The sequence below is a fragment of the Wyeomyia smithii genome, chromosome 2 (assembly GCF_029784165.1).
Source record: "Wyeomyia smithii strain HCP4-BCI-WySm-NY-G18 chromosome 2, ASM2978416v1, whole genome shotgun sequence".
NCBI lineage: Eukaryota > Metazoa > Arthropoda > Insecta > Diptera > Culicidae > Wyeomyia > Wyeomyia smithii.
In genome coordinates, this window is record NC_073695.1 from 234,692,784 (window position 1) to 234,718,077 (window position 25,294).

The following is a 25,294-nucleotide window of genomic DNA, read 5'->3' on the forward strand; positions in this document are numbered from 1 at the left end:
CCGTGTGTATGTGTTCCTGCAGAAAAAATAGGCAGATTTTTACTGGATTGCCTGAACCGATGTTAGTGCGATTCTTCCAAGAGAATTCAGGAAGCGGTAAATTAAAAGTCATCATGCGCCTCCAGCGAAATTTAAAAAAAAAATCCCAAGAAGAAACTCTCGCTGTAATCACACTTATTACCCAGAGTTTGTTTGTGTTTCATCACATTTTTTATGCATGACTTAACTGGGAATGTTATGGATCCGTTACGGCATCCGCAAATACGTAATATCCGCATGACAATTAACATCCTCATCCACATCCACATTCGTATCATGCATCGCATTCGCATGAAAATTCACATCCGTATTTGCATCAGAGTTCTTATATCCGCATCCGCATCTACAGAGGTCTTAAAAATCACATCCGTAACATCCCTGAACTAAACTTCGAATAATTGTTTCAAAACCCATAATCCTAGTCGTAGATAAGTGATTTCAATTTGAGAAAAAAGAGACTTTGGTTCTAAGCATTATTTTTAGTATATTAGCACTTACCATTTCTATCCACAGATGCCATCGTTCTCATGTTGTTGCCGCCTCAAAAGTGCATCGGAGGGCTCATTGCTGCTTCTGAGACTGCTAGGGGCACCAAAATTCACAGGAATTGGTAAAAGCTATAATATTTTATTTTTTCTAGTTTGAGCTTGAAGGAAAAAAAAAGCAAAAAATAAGGCCCTAGATCTCAAATTGGAACAAAACGAAAAATACAATCTTTTTAACCGTTACTGCGAATTTTGATGCTCCTAACCGTTTTGGAAGTGCGTCTAGTTTTTAGATATTTCAATGAAACTTTCGCGTAAGTCAACGGAAAAACGCGAACCCGGGGAGCGATAATTCTGCGGCCTTTTGACGCACTTCCAAGGCGGCTAGGGGCACTAAAATTCACAGGAACTGTTAAAAAGCTATAATCATTTTTTTTTTGTATGAGCTCCTGTGTTGAGTGGTGATATCTGTGAAGAGCGAAAAACCAATGGATGAGAGAAAAAAAAATGATGGAGAGAAATGGCTTGAAAATGATCCCAAATTAAGCATTGAACAATCAAAAAATAATTCCAAACTGGACCAAGAATATTGAAAAATGCTTCTGTTATTCAAAAAAGGAATCGAAGAATAAACTCAGAATGGGGAAAGTAAGCTTCTAGAGTTTACAAAAAAAGATCGCAAAAAGTGTTTAAAGTGTTGGAACTAAAGAAATATGGGAAATTATCTCTAATTAATATCGAAGGGGCCAGAGAAAACAAATTGAAAAATGATTTCAAACTTACTCCGAAAAGGCAAAAAACACCGAAAATGGATCACAAAAAACTATTCCAAAATTATGTTTAAAATTGAATAAAATGGTTCCAAATTATTCTAGTTGTTGCAAATATTGAAGCTGTTTAGTTCTGAAGAGAGGTTAAATTGAAAATATTTGAGTATTGATCTAAGGACCAGAAATGGTAAAACATCTCAACATGAGCAGAGATTGGCGAAATTTTTTGCAAAGGCACGAAGAAAATGATTCCAAAATTAGTTTGGAAAAGCGAAAAACACTTTCAGGTGCCAGAAAAAGTAGAATTAGTAAAATGAATCTGACGAAAAACGCCTAAAAATATAGAAAATGTCAAATATGAAAATAACACTGGTCTACAAAAGCGATAAAAAGTTGCTCTAAAGATTCCAGTGTGAATTCTCGCGCTCGTTTCCCTAGTAAATGCAAAAGTGCGTTAAAAGGCCGCACAGTTGATGCTCACCGGGTTTTTCGCTTCTACGCTCGCTTATGAGAAAATTTAAATTTAAATCGCTGATCTTGGACAGGGGCACCGAAATTCAAAACCCGTGTTTACCAGCGTAATCCTTACATATTCAAAAAATGCGAAACTGGCTCATAATGGCAAAGGAAAAGGCAAAAAAAATAGTAGGAGGGTGGTATCCAAGACACGACCGCATAGTTGACGTAGGACTACAATAATTTTATATATTTTTTTTAAAGCTATGTTTGATTTGAGCTCGTTTTACTTTTATAGTTTGCTTGATTTATTTTCACCAATTTAAACTCAACATCTTTCAAAAGGAAGGTATTTTGGTTCGGGTGGTAATATCAAGTATCTAGGTCGTCAGCCCGAATTCATCAAGCGACACCTTAAACGACTTGGAGCTAAAACTAGTTCATTGGTGGCCATTTCTACTGTTAAGGTCGTCTTTGACCACTTAAAAAGTCAAAAAAGTCATGAAAAAAGAACCGTTCATTTTTGGCATGGTTCGATTTTGGCAACAGAAAATATTCTGACGTGTTGCCAAAATCGAACGGGGTCTGTATTTTGATTATTTTTTTGTACCACTCTACCTTAGAAGAAAAAATATTCTCTTCAACATTCACAATGGTCCAGGAACCAAATTTAGGGGAAAATTTGGGTCTAGAGCTATATAGCAATGTTTTAGAGAAAATCTTTTTTTTTACAAAGTTACCTAAAATTATTCGAGCTATAAAATTGTAGAACAAGGTTTTCTATCTACAAAAATAAAAAAGTTAGATACTTGATAGCATTGAAAATTTTGGTCACCCCAATTTTTGATACTTTTTCAAAAAGCGCTTTATCATATCTCACAACTTTGTTGAAGAAAGTTTTTCTCTAAAATATTGCTATAGAGCTCTAGACCCAAATTTCCCCCTTAATTTGGTTTCCAGACTATTGATGAATACCTTTCATTCTAATACAGCGAATTTTCTTTAATACGCGAAAAGGCAACCTTCTATAAAATATTTAATTGAGTACGATTTAGTAGAAATTAAACTTCTTCATTCTATATCTATTTGTCTTGTTAAAGTTGGCTCACTCACCGATCACAAAGCGGCAAAGATGTCCCATTAATTTTTTCCCTGAAGTTACAAGCTCGTGGAAAAAATATAGATAATGAATGACAGTTTTAGTAGAAAATGTATATTCACAGAGAATTTGAAATTGACATATAATTTTATGAACATGTTGACATTCAATTCAGGTCAATTTAAACATTTTATCAGTATACAGAATCAATCAGAAAAAATTTGATTAGTTTCAAGATACCAAAGAACAACGAAGATATCATATTTGAAGGTTATATGTCTGTTATTTTCGAAAATAAACTGGGCAAGAGTGATGCACAACATTAGCCACGGCAATCAATGTTTGCATAGCGTCGTTCAATTACAAGTAAGGTTATGGAAAGTAATATTTTCTTGTAAATGCAAATTCAAAAAAAAAAAAAAAATTTTAATTGAAAAACACAAATACTAATGTCGGAACTCTAATATCAAGATGAAATGAATTTGGTTTTCCTCTATACCGCCACCGCAGGATGCAACTAATATTGTCATATTGGACTAAATTCATTTAGCTGGTAAAATATAATCATCAGTACAGCTCGTTTAACTAACTATTCAAAGATATGTACGGAGCATTTTTGTTTTCTATTGTCTTTCAAATACCATATTCAGTTATTTAAATAAATCTGAAAAAAAAGCAGAATTAGAGTTCAAAAATAAACAACGCATTTTGTTGTCCCCGGCGGCGCAGCGTATTCTGCGGTACCCGAAAAATCAAATTGAATTCTGATATTTGCTGCTATACGAAACAAGAAGAAGAAGAAGACAATTCAAACGGCAATTCGATTGTGTTCCACGCCCCACCGTGCGTCAACAGCGGCAATGTAGTTTTCACTTGGCTTGGCTGCACACGAATGAATATCAAGTTTTTCTGCACTGATAGACGACGAATGACCAGCGCTCTATTCATACTATGCTCGGTGCAGTACTGTTGTTTCCTTCAAGACATCAGTTTTATTAACATTAACATATTCATTAACAGCAGAACGTTATACTGTCTAATAGTGGAGGTGGTTACGAACTTTCCGAGAAAGCATCACCTTCAAGACATCAAAATAGTCTAGGCTCATGGAAACTAACATTAGTTGACCTATTGGGACGGGGAGATTCTGTCAAAAATTTTTTTGCCACTGCTATACAGGATATCACAGCATGCAGTTGGTGTCTATTCATGAAGTCTGTGCTAGGCGTGCTCGCATATGATTGGTACATTGTTGGTGAAAATTTGACCTTGAAACTTTTATTCAATTTTCACTGTTTAACAATGAAGTGATAATGAAAATTGAAGAATCACAAAATTGTCCATCATTTTATCAATCCAACGACATATTGATTATTGTGATCCATCATGTGGTTACATCAGTATAACCGTTTGAAATCTTTCATTCCGGCGTTACATCTTGGTTTTAGTTTTCGCGGAATGTATCTCGATATAGTGCGGTTAGACGTAGTCCTACGTCAAAAATTTCGAATTAATCTCGGCCACATCAGACTCAGAATAGCGAAAAATGCAAAAAATGGTCCCAACATGAGCTTAGAATAGGGATCAATTCAAATTGAGCTGCACAACTTTTGTACAAATCCAAAAAGTGAATTACACTGGTCGACAGAAGCGAAACGAAAACGGCCCAGAGCACATACTGGAAAAATTGGAAGCTTATTGCTTTTAACCCGTTCTTGAGAATTTCGATGCCCCTAGCGAGCTTGGAAGTCCGCGAAAGGTCGAAAGGTTAAAGTTTATAATTATTTTTCGTGATTCTGATGCAGATTGGCTGGATATGATGTTTCCCGATGGAAGTTATCTGAAAATCTCTCGAGTTTTCGCATAATATGATTCAATCTGGTGGGTAGTCCACTATAGGAAAGAGGTCCACTATAGACTAACTCACCTTGCAACGAAACAACGAAGCATCAGAATCACGAGGATTATTATAGTGAACCATCCGTCAAATTCATATCAATTTCCCTAACATAAATCGGAATTTATAAATGTTTTTCGTGATTCTGATACAGATTGGCTGAAGAAGATGTTTCCCGATAGAAGTTTTATGAAAATCTTTTGAAATTCCGCATTAATTGAGTTAATTTGGCGGGTGGTCCACTAGAAGAAAGGGGTCCACTATAGGAATCGTTGTGAAAGTGTTTCTTTTGACGATTTGTATTCAAAATGACTGACAATCAGGGTAAAACTATGTTGTATGGACCACTTTTTATAGGGGACCACCGGATTAACTCCATTTATAAAAAAAACTCGAGGGATTTCCAGAAAACTTTTATCGGGAAACATCTCATCCTGCCAGTCTGCATCTGAATCACGAGAAACATTCATAGGGTAAATTAATCTGGTAACATAAATAGGAGACTATGAATGTTTCTGATGCAAATTGGCTGAAGAAGATGTTTTCAGGTGGAAATTTCCAGAAAATCCGTCGAATTTTCGCAAAAATTGTGTAAATTAGGTGGTCCACTATAGGAGAATTCACCTTGAATAGTGGACCACTCATGCCTATAGTGGACGACTCGCCAGATTAAATCAATGCGAAAATCAGTACAGTGCAAATCAGTGTGAAAACTCGAGGAATCAGACCGATAGTCCACTAACAGACAAGGTAGTTGTACCCCAGGAAAAATTAACTTATAGTGGACCCCTTTGTTTTAATAATCAACAGGATTGTCATGTCAGATTAACTTAGGGTAAGTTAACCTATAGTGGACTTCTTTCCTATGGTGGACCACCCCCCAGATTAATTGAATTTATGCGAAAATTCGACGGATTTTCAGAAAACTTCCATCACAAAATATCTTATCCAGCCAATCTGCAGGCGAGGGGTCCGCTATAGGTTAATTTACCCTATGTCGAAATACTAGAATTCTGTTTCCATATGATTGGCATTGTTAGGGTAAATTAACTTATAAAGAACCGCTCTTCTATAGTGCACCACCCGTCAAATGAACTCATTTTACCTTAACATAAATCGGAATTCAGATTAAAATAACTTTCAGTGGACTCCTTTTTTGTTATCAACCCACGGTGGCCCACACATCAAACTTACTCAACAGATAAGATGCTTCCTGACGGAAGTTTTCTGAAAATCTCTCAAGTTTTCGCATAAATTGAGTTAAACTGATGGGTGGTCCACTATATATATATATATAATACTTCGATGTAAAATGAGCAAAGGTCCACCTTGCCTTCTCTGTCCGTTTTATTCGTAGTTTTCCTTTCAGAAAGTTCTTCAGCCTCTCGATCAATAAGGACCACTCGTCAGAATAACTCATTCAATGCGGAAACTAGAGGGATTTTCAAAAAACTTCCATCATGAAATATCATACCTAGCCAACCTGCATCAAACACATTTTTCAATTCCGATTTATGTTAAGAAAAATTGAGGTTATCTGACGTGTGGTTCACTAGAAGTTAAAAAAGGGAAACGGGTCCAATATAGGTTAATTTATCTAAACTACGAATCAGGTGAACTCGGTCAGTATCGTTGCATAGGGTAAATTAACCTATAGTGGACCACTTTATGCTATTAACCTATAGTGGACCACCCGTCAGATTAACTGCATTTCTCTTAGCATAAATCGGGATTCATGCAGATTGACTGGTTAAGTTGTTACCTACTGAAATTTGGTTGAAAATCCCTCGAGTTTTCGTATAAATTCATTTAATCTGGCTAGTGGTCCACTATAGGAAAGAGGTCTTATCCCGTGCCTGTATCAGTTGAGTGTCCCCAAAGTGGACTCGGGTCCATCAAACGTAGGGTGGACTGTTGAAATGGGGGTTCATTAATGGAAAGCTGCCATACATTTTTAAATCGGTTACGTGTAGGGTAGGGTTAGTGTGGTCCCCGAGGCTCTGTGGTTAGCGATGTCGGTCTGTTAGGTCTTCCACACGGTTGTGATATCGGGTTTGATTCCGGATCGAGTCGGGAATATTTTCGAGCTGGAAATTTTCTCCACTCAGTACTGGGGCACGGTGTATCGTTGTGCTTATCCTACACATGCAAAATGCGCCAAAAACAATATCGATAACGAATTCTTTCAGCTAATCTAGTTGATCGAGACCGCTATTAGCCTCCAGGCTAAGCGTGCGATATTGTGGGGTAGAACTACCATGGATGGACCACTTCCTAAATAGGACCACTTTAACTAAAAACTGATTCTTATGCAGATTAGTTGGATAAGATGTTTCCCGATGGAAGTTTTTTAACATTATATTACATAGGATAATTAATCATAGTGGACCTCTTTCCTATAGTGGACCACCCGCCAGAGTAACTTAATTTAGGTGAAAACTCAAGGGACTTTCAGAAAATTTCTATCGGGAAACATCTTATCCAGCCAATCTGCATCACAAACATTTACAAATTCCGATTTATGTTAGGAGCAACTGAGTTAATCTGACGGGTGGTCCATTACACAGTGCAACAATTTTTTTGCCTTGGCTCCTATGTATGATTTTTTGATGATGTTTGATGCGAAAATAAATTTCCCTGAGTTTGAACATATTTCAACTCAAGGGGCAACAATGGCGCCATTTTGAATTTTTGTGAAACCGGTAATGGTAGTGGTAGTCAAATTATATCTTATTTTGAGTAAAAAAGTCTCAGAAATCGAATGGTAGGTGTCTGATCAACGTAAAATGTCAGCAAAATGTCGATTTGACCCCAATTCCCCTATAATACTAAAATTGGGTTATCTGCTGACATTTTACGTAAATCAAGCACCTACCAATCGATTTCTAAGACTTTTTTACTCAAAATAAGATATAATTTGATTATCACTTTTAGATATTAGCGAATTACCATTAATGCTCAAAAATAATCGATATTATTTTGCTTTGTGAAAAATATACTAAAACTATGCCAAATGCGGTTTCGTAGAATCACCGTTTTGAGCTCAGTTTTTGTCCGATTTAAGATCTGTTTTTTTTTCAAAAGATGGGTAAAAGGATGCTAATATGTGGACAAACTCTTAGAATTTTGATATTTGGCCTCAAAACAAAATGGCCTCGAAAAAATCACAAAAATTACCGGTTTCTCAAAAATTCGAAATGGCGCCATTGTTGTCCCTTAAGTTGAAATATGTTCAAGCTCGGGGAAATTCAGTTTTGCATAAAAATACACAAAACAATTATATATAGAAGCCAAGGCAGAAAAAAAGTCAATTTTTGTTGCACTGTGTTATAGCTTAATAAAATAAAGGGACCCACTACAGGTTACTTTACCCTATATTGATTTGTCAACAGATAAAATTCTTACCCTGATATCAATTACTAAATTAACAATTAAACCAACGCAGAAAGTTTCTCAAGCAACGCAGTTTTACTTTATAACAACATTATAACAACATCACAAACAACATTAAAAAATCATTGCGGGGTGAATAGAAACATGTAACATTTCTTTCAATGAAAAAGTGAATTATTCATTTATTAAAATGGTATTCACACCCATGATAGACCCATGTTTTAAAGCTTTTATATTCGCTCAAGACATTACAGTGTTTTATGTACACTGCAAGATATAACGGAGACGGTTTCTATTCACCCCGTTTTACGGTAGTAAACATATAAGTAAAAGTTTATTTAAATCAAAACTAATCGGATTACACGGACTTAATAATTGGGCGGGAAATAACGGAATAATAATACCAGTTTGATGCACATACATTTTAAGTATAATTATTGAGCAAAAATCAAATCAAATGAAATATTTTGTTGAAAAAGTAATTAGGAACAGGTTTTTGAAATTTAGCCAATTATTTCCACTGCGATTCCTTCTAACAATGTTTCGTTTAGTTCTAATTACATTCCATTTTTCACGCACCAATGTTTCCAACACCAGCAGTGTGACGCTGTCTGTCATCATAAATTAAAAATAATAATAATCAACCAGACAGAAGTTGTCAGTTTGTGAACTGATCAGTTTAACCCGAGCCGCCCAGTCGTCGATTACGCATTGATTAATGAAGACAGGCAACGTGCGCCACTCACATCAACGAGCGGAGTTTACAGTCTCGTTTTTATTCAAACAATGGCAGAACAAAAAAAAAAAAAACATTCCACGTTTTCAGCCAGTCACGTATACTTTCTACACCATGCCATCATCCATCTGCGACTGGTAGTGGCACATTTTTTTGCTAAGGGGCATAGCAGCAACCAATGCAGACAGCGAATAGAATTTTTCCGGAAAACTTTCCATCAGAGAAGTATGAAAAAGAAAGGATTGAAAACAGATCCATCACCGGTTGGTGCAATGTAAGGCTGAATTTTGAAAAAAAAATATAGATCGAGAAAAAAACAGGATGACACTTTACTCCCGGAATCCATCTTTCTTTCGACTCCAATCGATGGAACATAACTTGAAACCCATCACGGTACCTGAGCTTCATTAGCATGCTTTTATGCAGCAACTTTCTCGCACCCGTGCCCGCACCGCAAGCGTCTCCACAAAAGTATTACGCCGACACCGTCGCCGCCGTCGTTGTCACCAGTCAGGACAAGCAAGCGAGTAAACGGCTATTTAATTAATTACTGGACCAAATTGAAATTGACACACGACCGGAGAGCAGGGAAAATATTTTCCTCCCGGAGTGGGAAGCTGCCGGTTCGTCACTTTGTAACCATCACACGTTACAAAATGGTGACGTGACTAATTGTACTAATTACTGACCAAACAGCACGGCCATTGGTCAGTGTCAATTTGGGCTAATTATGCAAATGTTTCTGTAAATTGATGTTTGGTCGTACTGCAGTAAAATTTGTGCGAAATGAATACAAATAACCGTCAGCTCGAAGTTGGATCACGAACGTGATTCAAAGTTCAATTTTGAAAATAACGCTGGGATGTTTTGAAAGCTTGTTTCGGTGAAGCTTTTCATCGTGTACAGATACAGTGTAGTTGTCACTCCATCCAACACCGCATCATATTCTAACCTCAACTCAGTAACATCTCTTTCCGAACCCTCCCCATGTAATAGGGTAATGTTTCACCGCATCGAGTGAGATAAAAATGCGTGATTTATTAGACCAAATTAGGGCGCTATGTTCGTTCATCAATCACACCTCGGGGCCGGGTGTTAGTGGGAACCTAGCGGAGATCTTCACTCCAACCACAGAGGGGTAAGTGGGTCAGTGTTCTTTCTTCTTCAAGTGCTTAACGGTTCACCGGAGGTAATGAAATATTCTATGGAAGAAACATCCGAAGGGTTTGTGCAAACCATACATTTTATTCTCCCGTCCTGAATGGTCTCTGATTGCGTGATTTCCACTACTGTTCGAGAGGCCCTAATGTGAGGAAGGGTAGCTGTGTATGTGCATGTGTGACTGCACGGAGTGTTCATCAGTGCCTGAGAGTCTGAGGTTTGATAGTATATAATGGAGGAGGCCTCTCCGCTAGACGCTAGACGCTAGGCGGCCCACAGAAGAAAGCGTAGAGGTAACATGAACAAGGGTTAGCCAGAAGATTAATGTGCGGCTGAGATTTCGTTTCCAGCTTTAGCAGGATTTAATACATTAAAGATTCGGGCGAATCAATGAGCTTTAAAATTTCCTATTTATAGAAATGGAAACCTGAATCAATATGGTTCGATATTGTAGTGTTTAGTGCGTAAAATTAATGTCGATAAACGCTCGTTGCAAGACACCAGTAATTAAGTTTCACATAAACTTTCATTCAACTGAGCCATCCGGGAGCGTCTGATCTGGTTCGCACAGTTTGCTGCTTTCGCAACAAATTGCAACAAGATTTCCATACTGTTTCCAGGCTACCATTATGGCGTAATGAAAGCAGCATATCTTTCTCTAGCCCACAGGCAGCGTCTTCTAATTCGGGCGTAATGTAACGATTGTGTTATCATCGAAGCAGCAGAATTGCCCGGCTTCATGCTGTGCAAAAATTCGTTTAACGATAACGGCAGGAGCTTCACTGTCGCCCGACTACATCAAATAACAGTATTTTAAAATTAAATTTTAATAACAACAATTAGTGCCAAGCAATTACTGCTTCCGGCATTCCAACTCCTTATGTTTGTGAGATGTTTAGCGCTAACATATACCATGTCGCCTTGATGTCACAGTAGAACAGCAGAATGTTTTTCATCCCCACGTCTCAGGATATAAACCAATGATGAGGATTCAGTTTCTGGCCGTCTACGGCCCTTCGCTAGCAAAGTAATCTTGAAGATTGATGTGACAATTTTCCAGAGTAAGATCCCGAAATAATTGTACATTATTCTTTATTCGTTGAATAGTGCTGAAGCCTGCTTCTTTTGTCGTAAAAAACAAGCTTCTCAGGTGGAGTGAGTGTGAGTTATGAGAGTTGCACTCATCAGCAGCTGATGAATTCGAGTGACGAATGTCAACATTTTTCAACTTAATGCAAGTCGAAAAGGAAAACGGACTTTTCAAAAGCATTCGGTATTAAACTCTCAGCTCAGCAGAGTTATTTAATCTTTTATGTTGAGTGAAAGTTGATTTCGACCAGAAATGAGGTTTACTATATTAGTAGTAGAAGCCGCCATCTTACATTCGAAAATAATATCTGGAGTCAGTTCCCGACCTCTGAGAATTATTTTGGTTCAGGAAATGCTCCTATTCGGTGGTATTTGGCCATTTTAGACTGACTTCAGGAACTAAAAGTCGTCATCTTAACGACTAAAGCCGACTTTCGGCCTCTAGACATTATTCCTATAGTAGGTGACAGCCACCACGAGATGAAGGTATCGTAGTCCTGGTGAGGCTGTATACCAAACCCTATAACACTACGATTAAAGAACAAGATAGATGCATAGTAAAGATCAATCGGTAAAGATCATAGCAACGAATACGTACACGAGCAAGGATAAACGATTGGAATCTAGGTACTTAGAACGTTCGAACACTCTAATCGCGGCAATCCAGAAGGTTCGGTGGCAAAATTCCGACGAAAGGAACTTCCATGCAGTAGACACTCCGTTCAAGTATCACTCCCACTACATTGGCGGCAGGGAAGCAGAACATCGCGTTGGTTTCGTAGTGTTGGGTAACCAGCAGAAGAGAGTCATCCGGTGGAGGCCCGTGGATGACCGTGTATGCGTGTTGAGGATTAGGTGTGAACTCTTCAACTACGGCCTAATCAACACTTACGATAAACCCGATGACGTTGAAGACGAGTTCTATGATAAGCTCGAGCGGACTTATGATAAATGCCACTACGTAAAATCGTTATCGACGATACAGACTCCTGCTTCTAGATCGATCATGTTTGGTCGACGCTTTTCGGATGTTACGGTTGTTAGGTGTTAATGGAGACCGAACATCGACTCTGATCACTATCTCGTCGTTTGTTAGATCCAACATCTAATGGTTGTAAGCGGATAGCATGTTAGCTGAGTACGCCGGAGAGCTGGATCAACGTATCGCAGGTCAACAAGAGAGGGTAGAAAATATTAATGGACTGTGGGAAAAATTTATAAAGTGCCATCGAAACGGCTGCGAGAGAATTGGTAGATATGATGCGTGGGAAACAGCGTAATGGCTGGTTCTACTCCGACAGTGACGATCGAAATAAATTAGACTAGAAGCCGTATGCTAACAGCGGCTGCACGTCAAAACAGCGAGAGATATAACACCAGAGCTGCCGAAAAAAAAATTCACCGTCGGAAACAATGCGTACGACGAGAAACGACATGCGGAATTTCTATAGAACAGTCAGAATGCCACGGGCAGTAACTTTCCTTTGCTGCTCATGTTTAATGACTAGGACGAAAACCTGCTCACTGATTAACCGATCGTTGCAGCCAGGTGGAGGGAACACTGTCGGGAGAAGTAGTAACAGTATGAGAATAGGTAGCGATGGAGGACCAGTAGAGCCACCAACACGGCGGTTAAAGGCGATTCGAGAGCTGAGAAATGGCAATGCCACTGGGACAGTGGGACGGGAGCTCAAAATCGTGAACTTTTTTCGTTTACTCTGATTTTATTGGCATAGATATATAGTATATAAAAAGTCTCAAAGAATGACAACAAGTTACAAGATGTAACTTTCCAGTCTTACAACTGAGAGAAATAGAGTCTTCAGCAAAGTTGTAGATAATGTTTTAGTAAAAAACACAGTAAAAATTACGCAACTTTGAAGAAGACACAAAAACGATAACTTCTGTTGGACCGAGTAATTGCTAAAAAGTGTTGAGAATACCAATTGTCGTACATCCCCAAATCGCATTCAAGCAAAAACTAGCAGACGAAACCTGTATAAAATGAATTACTATCATAGGTTTTTGTTACTATCTACAACTTTGCATAATTTCTCTAAAGTGTAGGACTTAAAAGTTAGTTTCCGCAGCACTGTGGTGCGACGGAATGTCGAACTAAAATACTTTCTGATAATAGTATGTCAAAAATATCAGCACTTGAAGAGCAAATGAAAAATAATCACGATTGTGAGCCTATTTTTGGCAATATATGCTGAACATACGGGTTCGCCACAGAAGGCAGAATCACGAAAGGCAGAAGCACGAAAGGCAGAATCATGAAAGGCAGAACTCTATGACCGTGCACACAAGAATTTCGAAGGGCACGAAAGGCAGAATCACTGATAGCAGAACCTGACTCACGATAGCCAAGTGCGTGATGGCAAATTGGTGCGAATCCTGGTCACGGTATCAAAGCTGCTACTCTACATTTATTATTTGATATTATTTGGTAACCAGACATAATAACTAGTCACACAGCAATGATCAGTTTTGATAGGGGGTGCAATTCAAGCCTAATTATTAGATCCGAAACGCGCAAACTGGTTTGGCTCAGCTCCTCAAGACTCTCATGGCATCGCGGAGACTAATCTTTCGATGTTAGGTATAACTTACACTAGTCTCAACGGCTTGTTGGTTATAATTAACATAAAACAATTCATGCGGCGAAGACGCATAATCGAGGGCAAGGAATCGAGGCGGCACAAAGCCGCCGTGGTTTCCGCGGTCCGAGCCGGCCGCCGACCCGCCGTCGGAAGCGGCGGCCTCTCGCATACAAACAACTGATCTATTGGTTTTCTAGGATTATTAAAACAGGCTTTCTTTCCCTTAGTTAAGTCCGAACGAGCGGTAGCGAGTAAGGACAGCATACACTTGGACAATAGAGTCGGCCAAAGGCCGCCAGTGTGTGTTGTTTAAAAGAAAATAGACCATTCTTTGATTCTGCCATTCGTGCTCTTTGTGATTCTGCCATTCGTTATTCTGCCTTATGAAATATTCTGCCTTTCGTAATTCTGCTTTTCGTGAGTCTGCCTTTCGTGATTCTGCCTTTCGGTTTTCTGCCTTTCGTAGGAGACCCGAACATACTAGTCTTCCAAATGCTACAGTTTTTAAGGTATTAAAAACAATCGAATTTTAAGGACTGTTATGAAACGGTGTACCTCCAAAACAAGAGAGTTAGAAGAAAGGAGTCTCCAGCAGAGTTTGTGTGACAACATTATCTACCACTTCGCCAAAGATGATCGCTACCGTGGGGATTCAGGATTACCTTCCATGTGCAATTCAACTGTAGCGAACATAACGATTTAATACACGTTTCATATCCCCATTTTTTAAAATTGTCATATCGAAATTTTCGCAAAGATTACACTGGACAACACAGATATGGCCCTAAGGCTCAAACTAGAAAAAAAGGAAACATTATAGGGTTTTAACCTTTCTTGTAAATTTTTGGGCCTCCAGCCATTTACATGTTTTCAGAGACCTAAATGAATTTTTTCGTAAACATAACGTTGAAGCGACGTAAGTTGACGCGTTTTGGTAACGGCTAGGAACACCAAATTTCATCGGCATGGTTAAAACGCTGTAATCTTTCTTGGGAAGCTATTTAGAGCTTTAGGGCAGCACTTTTTCGCTTTTGACGAACAGTTTCATAGATCAAAGTGGAGCGGTTTTCATTAGAGATGTAACTCTAAGCCACGCCATGAGAGCTAAAATCTCCCAAATTAACCGTGGCGAGGGAAGGAGTTCTATACTATCAAAGAGCAGCCTCTCGAGCACATAGCTCGACAGAGCACACCCGGCGAAAGTCACGCGGAAGGAGTCTTATTTGGGCCGGAAATATACAACCCAGTGGCCTGGATATTCTTCCGGGTATAGACTCACCCCATTGGATGAGGTCTTTTGAAGGTGCTTTTCCTACTCGCGGTACCTTGTAAACGCCTGGATCGTACGAGAGAATCAAGTCCAAAAGTAAATATAAAAATTGAAACCGTAGAAAAATAACTACCGCTATTAGCCGTTTTACAAGGATGATGCTTCTGCTGCTGCAATGGCACTCTGCACTGCAGGCAATTATCTACAGCACAACACCGATTCGAATAAAAGTACATGCGCCGTAGCAGATCGAATGTTGATGTGGACTTAAACAATGCGCGTCTGTTTTCTTTTGTATAGTCTGGCAGCTTAACAGCGGAGCGGGGAACACCGACTTTGTCTCCTCTGAGGTCCAGTAAATCATACTCTTGCAACAGTGATAGGATATGCCGCTGCTGCTATTGCAGTTACCTGCTGCCACGTAGTTAGGACCGTCCTAAAGGCCATTCATTAGTAAACTCATTGGTTTGAGCAGAAGCAATGGCAACTGGGGTTGATTTCTCTGGATATCGAGAATGCCTATAAAAGTGATTCTTGGCCATTTTAAATTGTTTTCCAGAAACTGGGAGTCTTGGAATTCAAAAAGGCATAGTAGATTGATTTGCGGGCTGTGAGAATCATCCTGGAGCCTCCCAGCCGGCAAAATTTGAAGAGCAGCAGTAATGGTTAGCAGCTTATATGAAGAATTTTAATACGTATTTCTTTTTTTTTTTTATTCTCGCTTATTTTCCGTCGGTTTATTTCCGCCACTGTTGTTGTGCCAATCACCGACGCCCGGAGAGGCGACTCCACCCAGGACCCTAACACACGACCCGTTGATTAACGGACCGGCGCCAACGGGTTTACTTCCTCATGCGATGGGAGGCGTGATCCCAGAGATTTTTCGCCTCAGAAAATCTCCCGGTGTCGGCTAGGATTGAATCTAGACCAGCTGAGTTGGTTGTGAGTGGATCACGCCACCTCACAACCATCGACACCTATGTCGGCGATGGGATTCGAACCCAGGCGTCGAGCGTGGTTGGCGGAGACGATACCAACCATGCTAGGCCCCCGCCCTGATACGTATTTCTTCATTCAGTAGTTTTTTCTCTTGAACAGACGGCCAATTCTAATTTGAAATAAAATATTGCCTAATATAATGCATGTTCAACCCTTGCCACAGCTATTTAAATTTGACACAACTCCGAACACAAATAGTGCGAAATAATATGTTCTACTTTTCCTGGCGGTATAGAACTTCCAATGTTTAGCTTGAATTTATGCAAATTGAAATCTTCCTTGCTAACCTTTGCGCGCTTCGTACATATGCATAAACCAGAGCGTAGACGTAGAAATTCAGCAAAGCTTAAAATATTGCTTCGTCAAGTGTATCCTGCCAGTTTGCATAATTCCTCGCGATCCGCTCGCTCCCCGTATGTCGGCAACGAAAGTCAGGCATATTTCGGGCCGCTCTGCCAGGCAAGGACAAGACAGAACAGGGCCAGGACACACGGGTGCCGCTGCTGTTTTTCTTTTGGTGCAATCGGGCGAATTTCAACATAGCAAACACACTTCGCTCTCGTTCTTCTAAAATGATAACGCAAAAGCTTTTTGACATGCACGAGAGAAAGCATGTGAAGGCCGTCTTAATGCGAAGACGGCTGCTGAATCTATTCTTCCAATTCGAATGTGGATGTTTTGTGGCCTTCAAATATTCGGACAACGTTAAGTTGATTCCAATGTTACGTGTCATCTTTAGTGTATTGTTTTAGTTTGTTAGAAGGTGTGAGTCAGACGAATTCGAAACAATGCCGGGACGCAAGTATTATCTCTTTATTTGGGTGGCCTCGCAATTTGACAGGCTAAATCAGCTATGAGTGCCAATATTTTGACAACTAATGTTCATTGTTCAGAAAGTCACCAGAACAGGTCGAGGTTAAGTTTGTGTTTGATTGTGGACACAATTGGAAACTGCAATCAGAATAAGTCAATTGTTGAATTCTGAAATTCATTTGCATTTTAATGAGATGAAGAGCTTTCGGCCGGCTTCAACAACATAATTTGAGTTCATTTTCAACAACAAGGTTGTAAAAAAAGTTACTGGTATACTAATGTGTTTTGAAGTTCAAATACAATGCGTCCCCATCACATTTTAAGCGGAGGAAACGTTTGGCGATTTGTGGACGATTCTACATTGTTGTTTGAATGCAACCTATAAAAAATGAGTTCTGACAGCAAGTAATTTTATCATTTTATTCTAGGTTTAGAGCTACAAGTCTACTACTTTAGACTCAGAATATTTCTTCAAAATCCCCTGCAAATAGTAACAGGTCCATAAAGTAAATTTGATGATACTGCTCAAACGATTGCCACTTGTTTCGCTTAGATATAGCTTCATACCCTACATGATCTCCCATTCACTGGTCCACAACGAGAAGCATCATCATCGGGTGAAGCACCTTGCAAACATACCATTATTATTACTCCTACGACAGGGTTCCGCCTGCCATCATGGGTAAATTAGTGTCCTATATTTACTCTCCTGGACCCACCGAACAGCAAACAAACCTTGAACCCGTTACTACGCCTGCCGTACACCAGCAGCTTTGGTTCACGCTTATTTACGAGCCGTAAAGGAGACAGAATACGAATGGCGGCCTGAACGAGAGGTGGTAATTCACTATACCAGCCAGATTCACCACTACAGTAAAGCTGAATAATAACCGTAAACCAAATTTATCATCAGTCGATTGCGAACGATTTTTTCCGCACACATTTTTTATTATCATTCGACCCATAAAGCTGTTCGAAACGTACTCTGAGTAGCTTTCATTGAGTAACAAAAAAGTGCTTTACTAGACAAAACGCTAAAAAAAAAAAACCATCCCATCCACTGCACTTGTAACTTTTCGTCTGGGGTAATATTAATTTTCATTTGTTAATTTTGATTTCTTTGAGTTCTTTTTCCAGTTGGCTGCCAACTCTATTATGACGAACGCATTTCGGTTACACATTTATCATCGAAAAGTTGTTCGGCCTTCATTTGTTTTGTAGCCAAAAAGCAAACAAAAAAGCGATATAAGCCTCTACAAATTAATATCCAACCGGCTTTCACGTGCAATTTCGTGCTCGTAAGTTCACAGTCAATATGGAGTTCATCCCGTTGTTGTTTCGCGTGGTTGGTTTAAAGCGACATAAGCTGTTGTTTTTCGCTAGGCAATATTTTGCGTAGCCGGGCCAGGAGAACTCAAGCTGTAAATTTCGAATAAAATTCATAATTCATAGTACGAGCGAAATGAAATATACGCGGCAACCGCCGTGCACGGAACAATGTATGTAGATTTTCGGGGAGTGTTGGATTTTCACGATGATGATTTTTGTCATTTGGGATTATCGTAAAAGCAAAGAGAAGCAATGTTAAATTGGGTTTCTCTTGGGAAGCTGCGGAATCTAGTTCGTAAAAGGTGGAATGTTGGAATTCGGGGTAATGATGTTTATTGTTCATAACTGACCATGCTTCTCCACCGCGTGTATTTCATTCGATTCTCATGCGAACTGCGTCTTCTCTAAGTAAACCATCTGGTTGCAACTATTGCGACGTTTATAGCACCGCAGGCAAACATGTTTCGTGTACATGTTGAGCCAAGTTTTCCTTTCCAGCCAAATACCTGCCAGCAATTAGTAGTGTTCCGAACAGCCGGCATCCGGTTGCTGCCTTGTATACTGCGTATGCGCAACAACTTTTGATTAGCGAAACTTTGACTTTCCGAATTGGAATTGCTGTGCGAGCTCCCGGAGCAAGTGTGCAAACGTTCAAAAACTTTGTTGCAAGTCACAAACATATTCAGAGTCGACGTTTGCGACCGCAAGTGAAACTTCTAAGGAACAGAGAACTCTTGCGCTGTTGTGCTGGGGCGGGTTTGGCTATGCAGTAGTGGCACCCACACACACACACACAGTCAGGTAGCCGGGCTGAAGTGACGGTCACGCAAGCAGTCAATGCATGCATGTTTGGCACTAGAAGTAACTTCAATCCGGGATGCAAACAAATGCACGCTATTAGAGTGGTTCCCGTGGTGCTACAATCAGTGGTCTTTAATTGGTTATACACTATCCCATGGATTTTGTGATGATTTTTACCGAACCATTGACCACGTTCGTTATTTTCTCCGCACTTCCGGGGACCTTTGTGTAGAAGACCCTGGTAAAGGTCTTAACCAGGTGTTCCCAAATCGAGCTGCGCGGAGCACTTGATGTTCCGCGAAACAGTTGCAAGCAGAGCCTGACAAAGTCATTTTCGATTAATAATTATCAGGTTATAGTGACGTTTTGACCCGTCGCTTTCAATTGAAAAGCTGTTGTATCGTTTTCGAGCACTTTGTGAGTCACAAGAAACCGAATCGAAAGCTCTTGCTTTGATTTTGATAACTAAAGGGCTTGAAATTGATACAAATGCTTTTCAATTGAAAGCGGAGAGCATCACCATCACTCTCTCAGTCATCAGTTTCATTTGAAATGATCCGTTGAACAACAGACGGGAAAGAGAGAAAGAAGTGATTCGATGACAGTAGCCGAAAGGAATCAAGTGAAAATGAAACTGTTCGAATCGAAATGACAGCGCGAGATATTCAGTTTCATTGTTTTGTTTCGAACATGTAGAGCCCTGGTTGCAAGTGCTCCCCGGCTCTGGAGCTCAACTTGTATACGTTTACCAGCCGGGTGAGTCTGAGTCGTCGTTAGAGCCTCGAAAGGACAGCACTCATAGTTGATTCGTTATTATGGTATTGACATTTGTGTTTGTGGATATCTCTCCGTGCAAAATATGTGCTACAGATTAATTTTCTTCTAACTGCGGTGAGATTCCACGCTGAGTCCACGCTGAAAATCTTATTATCATGTTTTGAGCACTTTTCAAATGTTTTATCAATAAGCTCATAGAACTCCTCCTTCACGTAATCGAAATTATTTGTCGGTGCACATGCATTGATCAGGTTATAATTGAAGAATTTGCCCTTGACTCACCACACACAAAATGGCCACTAACGGGCATCCACCTCATAACCCGCTTTATCTGTTTTTTTTTTTTTGTATCAGGAAACCGACACTTCGTTCAACTCTGTCGTAGATGTAGTATTTGAAGGTCGTTAGCGTGACAGGATCTAACGCTCGGAACTCGGAACCTACTGTCTGCGGCGAGCGCACTTCTTGGATGGCTACAACTTCCATCTTCACATTTTGCAATTCTAAGATGCTCACGCGTGATTGTTCGAGTTGAGTTCCGATGCTTCGAGTATCCTATTAGCCTGGGTCGATTCCGATTGTTGCCGCCGTGGATATATGGGTCTCGCGATACACCGCATTCCATAGGTCAGTCGTCCGCTCCGAATAAGATGCAGTTATACGCCGTCCAACATGGAACCATTACGGAAACCCTTCTGAATGAACATACCACCAGAATTTCCATTGGGGTTGAGGCCTGTTCTTCACTAAGGTTACTTGTATTCCAGTCAGCACCTTAAGGAGTTTGAGGACGTTCTTGCTAGATGTGACAGTTCGCAGCGGAGCATTGATTTACGATATAGCTAACCAGCCTGCATTCTTGAATCCATTAACTCAGCGAGTAATTACTTGAACGAAATTCTTGTGTCCTGTTGTTTTTGATTTTGTTCAATGTATGTTTCGTTGCAGAAAACAAGGTTTTGTTTGTAGAACAAACGTTTTCGTGGAATAAACTAAATTATATTTTCAGTGTAAGACATGCTGTCAGAATTACTGGATCTACTCAGAACTACTCACAAATTTAACATTTGTTCTGATTTAGTCTTTGTCGTGCCCCTCAGTTTTCCCTTGTAGAAGGCTGAGCTATAATAGCTATAGCTAATAACAGATATTTTCATGTTTTCTACGCTGATTTTTTTGGGCGGGCTTTCAATATGGTAGTTACAGAAGGTTTTTAATACGGCATGTTTTTATTAAGGTAGCGCTACAGAAATCCGCGTAAAAAATCGATTTCTAAATTGGTTTAGAAGGTACTTGGTTCAATCGCGTAGTCCGTTGCCGCACTCAGATAACAAACAAAATCCATTTGTACAACATTCTTTCACAACTCAAAGTAGCATGTTCTTCAAATAAAAAAAATCACAAGAGATATAACATATTTTATTTATGAAAACGATAATGTTTCAAAAAAATTTTTAGAATTAACCATCGCTAACCCACGATACAACACATTATATGCCACTTTATACCACTGTCACAGTGGAATAAACGTCCACGACGAATATAAATTGCTCAGAGTAAAGAAAATTCATTTGTTATTTTTCAGTCCGTTTTTGTGTACACTTTCTGTTGAATTATATACCTAAAGTTGACCTTTTGTTCTGTGTTGCTACGTAAGTGCATAGTGCTTGTATTTACCCAGAATTACTTTTCTCTTACCTTCTTTATCGATCTTACCATCGCCTCAAGCATGTTACCAAAGCGTGGATAAAGTTTCCAAAGGTTTAGATAAGAGTTTTTTAATCTGTAGAGAAGATTTTTTGTGTGGAGGAGCCTGAGGATAGAACCATGCGTAGGTCCTTTGACATTAAATGACTTGCTTCTAGTAAGTTTCGATCTTTTCTTGTAACAGGAGCAAAAATTGTTTACAAACCTTTTCCAACCGTTTTTGATTTGAAAGTGATATTCTATCAACATGTTGTGAATAACTGCCAGGAAATATAATCCCATTTTTGATATGAACGGAAAAGGAATTACTAATATGTAGCACCCAACTGCCCAAAAGCTCATCCAATTGAAACTTTCGGGGCTTTGACGTAGGCGAAGCTAAGGAAACACATAAAACCAGCAGAAAATGAGCAAATTTTAAGAATTATTGGCCGAAAGAGGTGAAAATGGTCGAAAAAAGCACTGCACAAGAAAGGAGATTTGCAGTGGTGTTGAGAAAAAAAATTAGAGAACTCGCGTATTCTACCAAAAATAATACCAGCGGAATTAAAATTTAAATTAATAGCTTCTATATACAGTCATCCCAGTATTATGGGTCAATACACTTTGTATTGGTTTCTAACGTATGTTAATAACTTGTAATAGTCAAATTGAAGTTTCCTGACAAGTAGGTTAAATCCCTACGAACGATAAGTTCTAATTGCGAAAGCAAACAAATCCTAACAATTAAAATTTCAAATTTCTAACAGTGTTGAGAAGTCACCATTTGTGATTGGACACAAACACTCATCACTTACTAATATTTATCATAAATACTTAAGCTACTAACAAATCCCCCTCTTAAAAAAAAAAGTTTGGTGAACGTTGTTCACGCTCACTAAACGTATATTTGACTATTTAAAGTTATTGAAATATGTTTGAAACCAATACAAAGTGTAGACTGGCCCTTAATACTAGGATGACTGTATTTTGTTTTATTTAAGAATGAAGGTGTATTTATAATTTTCGAAACAGTCTATAGAATGCTAGCCTTGTCGTCTAAAACTTAATACATTCAATTGATGTCAATTTAAATCAATAGGGCTGAGACAATGTTTTATTTTAATCATAGCACTGTGCGCTGAAGTTCCAATAACAGAAACTGAAACTTTCTTTTCTAGAAGTTGTTGTTAAAATTGCCAAAGTCGATTTTCCGACTAATGTCGTACTTTGAAATTGGCTTTTTGAGGGAGAACACTTTGTTGTACTGGAGAAAACTTAACTTTATTGAACAAAAATTTACAAAAGTCATCTTAACACTACAAGTTACACACGCGATCTATAACTATTCGAAAAAATCCTCATCTATAACTATCCCTTAAGATGCCAGAGTTTTCATTAAAATTAGAGAAAATTTATTTATTTTCCTTCTGGCTCTAACGGGTCCTTTTGTTGAACACATTACAAATGTTGTTCATTCTTTTATTAAGTCCTAACGTTAGAAAGAGAAAGTAAACTTCTAATGCGCCTTGGTCCCTTCACATGGGAGTGGCTTATCCTTATCATAACTCCATTCTAGAGGTCTCGCGCGGATCTAGCATGCTCCTAGTCAGCTCGATCGTGTCTTATGGTCTGTTGCTATGCGATCTTATATTTTTGCTCGCTTCTAAGCGACACTAAATTATTCAATTGTAAAAATATCGCTTTCGGAGCGACAGAAACTGTAAATAGGTTGTATAATTGCAAAGTTTTGCGCTTGTTCGCTTGATTTTCAATAGCCCGCCTAAATTGCCCGCTGCACTCAGGCTATTAACAACAATAATAATTTAGAGAATTGTTGCACATAAAAGCTCCACAGCTTTCTGTATTTTATGTAAATAATATCGACGGATTTCGAAACTGATGATTTTAAAATAACTAAAGTCTATAGTTTTGTAATATTTGTTGTTCAATTTATGAAAACATTGTACAATGACAATCGCAATTAAGAATATCCAGCGGCTATAATTCTATACTCCCCAACAAATTTGTTCGAATTTACGACCAACTCGTAATCATACTGGCTCAGGTTGGCTCGATTCTGCCGATCGTCCCCCCTCATTTCATTAGCACAGCATTTACATTCAGCCCCAGTTTAATCACGGATCGCCAATTAAATATCGTGAACAAACACTGCAACCATTTTGTCCATTCGAACGAAACGTACTTTAAATCGCACCAAGCCAAGCGCTGGTACCCTATTAAGCAAGTCAGGTGCAAGAAGAAAATCGCTCCTTCAAAACTGCATTCACCGCTGCATCACTACCTGCACACCGTCCAGAATGACATTCGAATTCGCACGATCAAGCCGACTTTAATTAATGAATCCTGAAGGGATTTATTGATTGCGGGTAATTGATGAATATAAATTGCCCCTGTCTGACGGCCGTGGTATGGGTTGCCGTTAGTCGGGCTGCCACTGCTGGCGGGCAAAAAGAATATGCAAATACGAACGGGTTAAGCCGAGATTGAACACGTACTGATTAATTAGTAATCTCGTTGTACTGGAGATGCAGCATTTCAACTCGGAAGCAATATTTTGCGCCATTTAAATAACACTTATTGGCAGCTAATCCGGTGTTACTAAGTTGTCCTGAAAACCGCATCGAGCGGAAGAAGCATAAATTCTATCGACAAACCGCAATAAATTTCATACCAATTTTTCAGCAACTATTTTTTACCGATTATTCTGCTGCAGTGTGCGTGGCGCCGATATTCGTAGTGGCCCGCAGCAGGTCAGCTCATCTTGTTATTGCACGGATTGGAAATTTCCACCAATCCGTTAGTCGGTTAACATGATACTATGTCTCATCTATGTGCTGATTCGATCGAACACACACACGCACACACGATCAGCGGTTTATTCCGGCCAATTTATTTCGGTTTTTTCTGTGTCCCACACGTGCCAACCGGACGAGCCACCGAACCCGTCGGGCAGCTCTTGGGCAAACCAGAAACGAACCTCGGCCGCTGGCAAATCAACATTTCAACCGGAAAAACTCGCGACACGGGTTAATAAATTATTTTTAATTGGTTGCAAAAAAAAAAAGAATCGCGATGACAACAAACTGCGGCACGGAAAGCACGAGTGACCCGAGATAAATAACAAAAAAAGCCGGCTGCGGGTCCTGATTTTGTTTGTTTGCTTGAGTATGTGCGAATGCTCTTTTTTGCAGTTGATTGGATCTCTTTTGTGCTATGATCCCTCGTTCGGTGCGTACAGCGCCAGACGGTAAACAAATTGACGGCCGGTGGGATGAGTTTTGGCCTCATATTGTCAGTTATCTTTGTTAGCCTCCGAAGCTGGTCTCGAGGTAGGATGCTGGCCTAACAAGCCAGTCGTCGTAGGTTCGAGTCATGACTCGGGAGAGACTGTTAGTGTCAGTAGGATCGTAGCGCTAGCCCCGCAATTGTCCTGTACACTTAACGGTTGGCTGCGAAGTCTGTGTATAGTAAACAGAAGGTCAAGTTCCGAATCGGAATGTAGCACCAAGGCTTTGCTTTGTTGGGCTGATAGTGTGGTTATTTTCATGATATTGAAGCAAGATAATTTTGAAAAGTAATTTACTGAAGTCTAGTCTGAAGATCAATATTATTATCAGAATTTCGGTTCTCAAAACTGCAACCGAGAAGAAAAACTAGAAAGTAGAAAGTCGCAACATTTTGTTGCGCGACAATCGGCGACCTTGCAGGTTCAAAGTGATGACGTCATCTTGAGAAAAGTTTCAGTGGAAGTGAGAATAATTTCTAATTTCCTCATATCCGGAAGTCGCGTGAGTCCTGGTCGCATCCGGAAGCACCAGCCACGTTTCTCTGATATGGCGAATGTATCACAACAAAATCCACGCTCGC

At 39.5% G+C, this 25,294-nt stretch overlaps 1 protein-coding gene across 1 annotated transcript in view; it reads right to left on the reverse strand.

Annotated features, from left to right (window-relative positions):
• The window catches only part of LOC129719497 (glycerol-3-phosphate phosphatase-like), a 393,537-nt gene that overhangs the window by 243,825 nt on the left and 124,418 nt on the right, over positions 1 to 25,294 (reverse strand). The window lies entirely within an intron of this gene.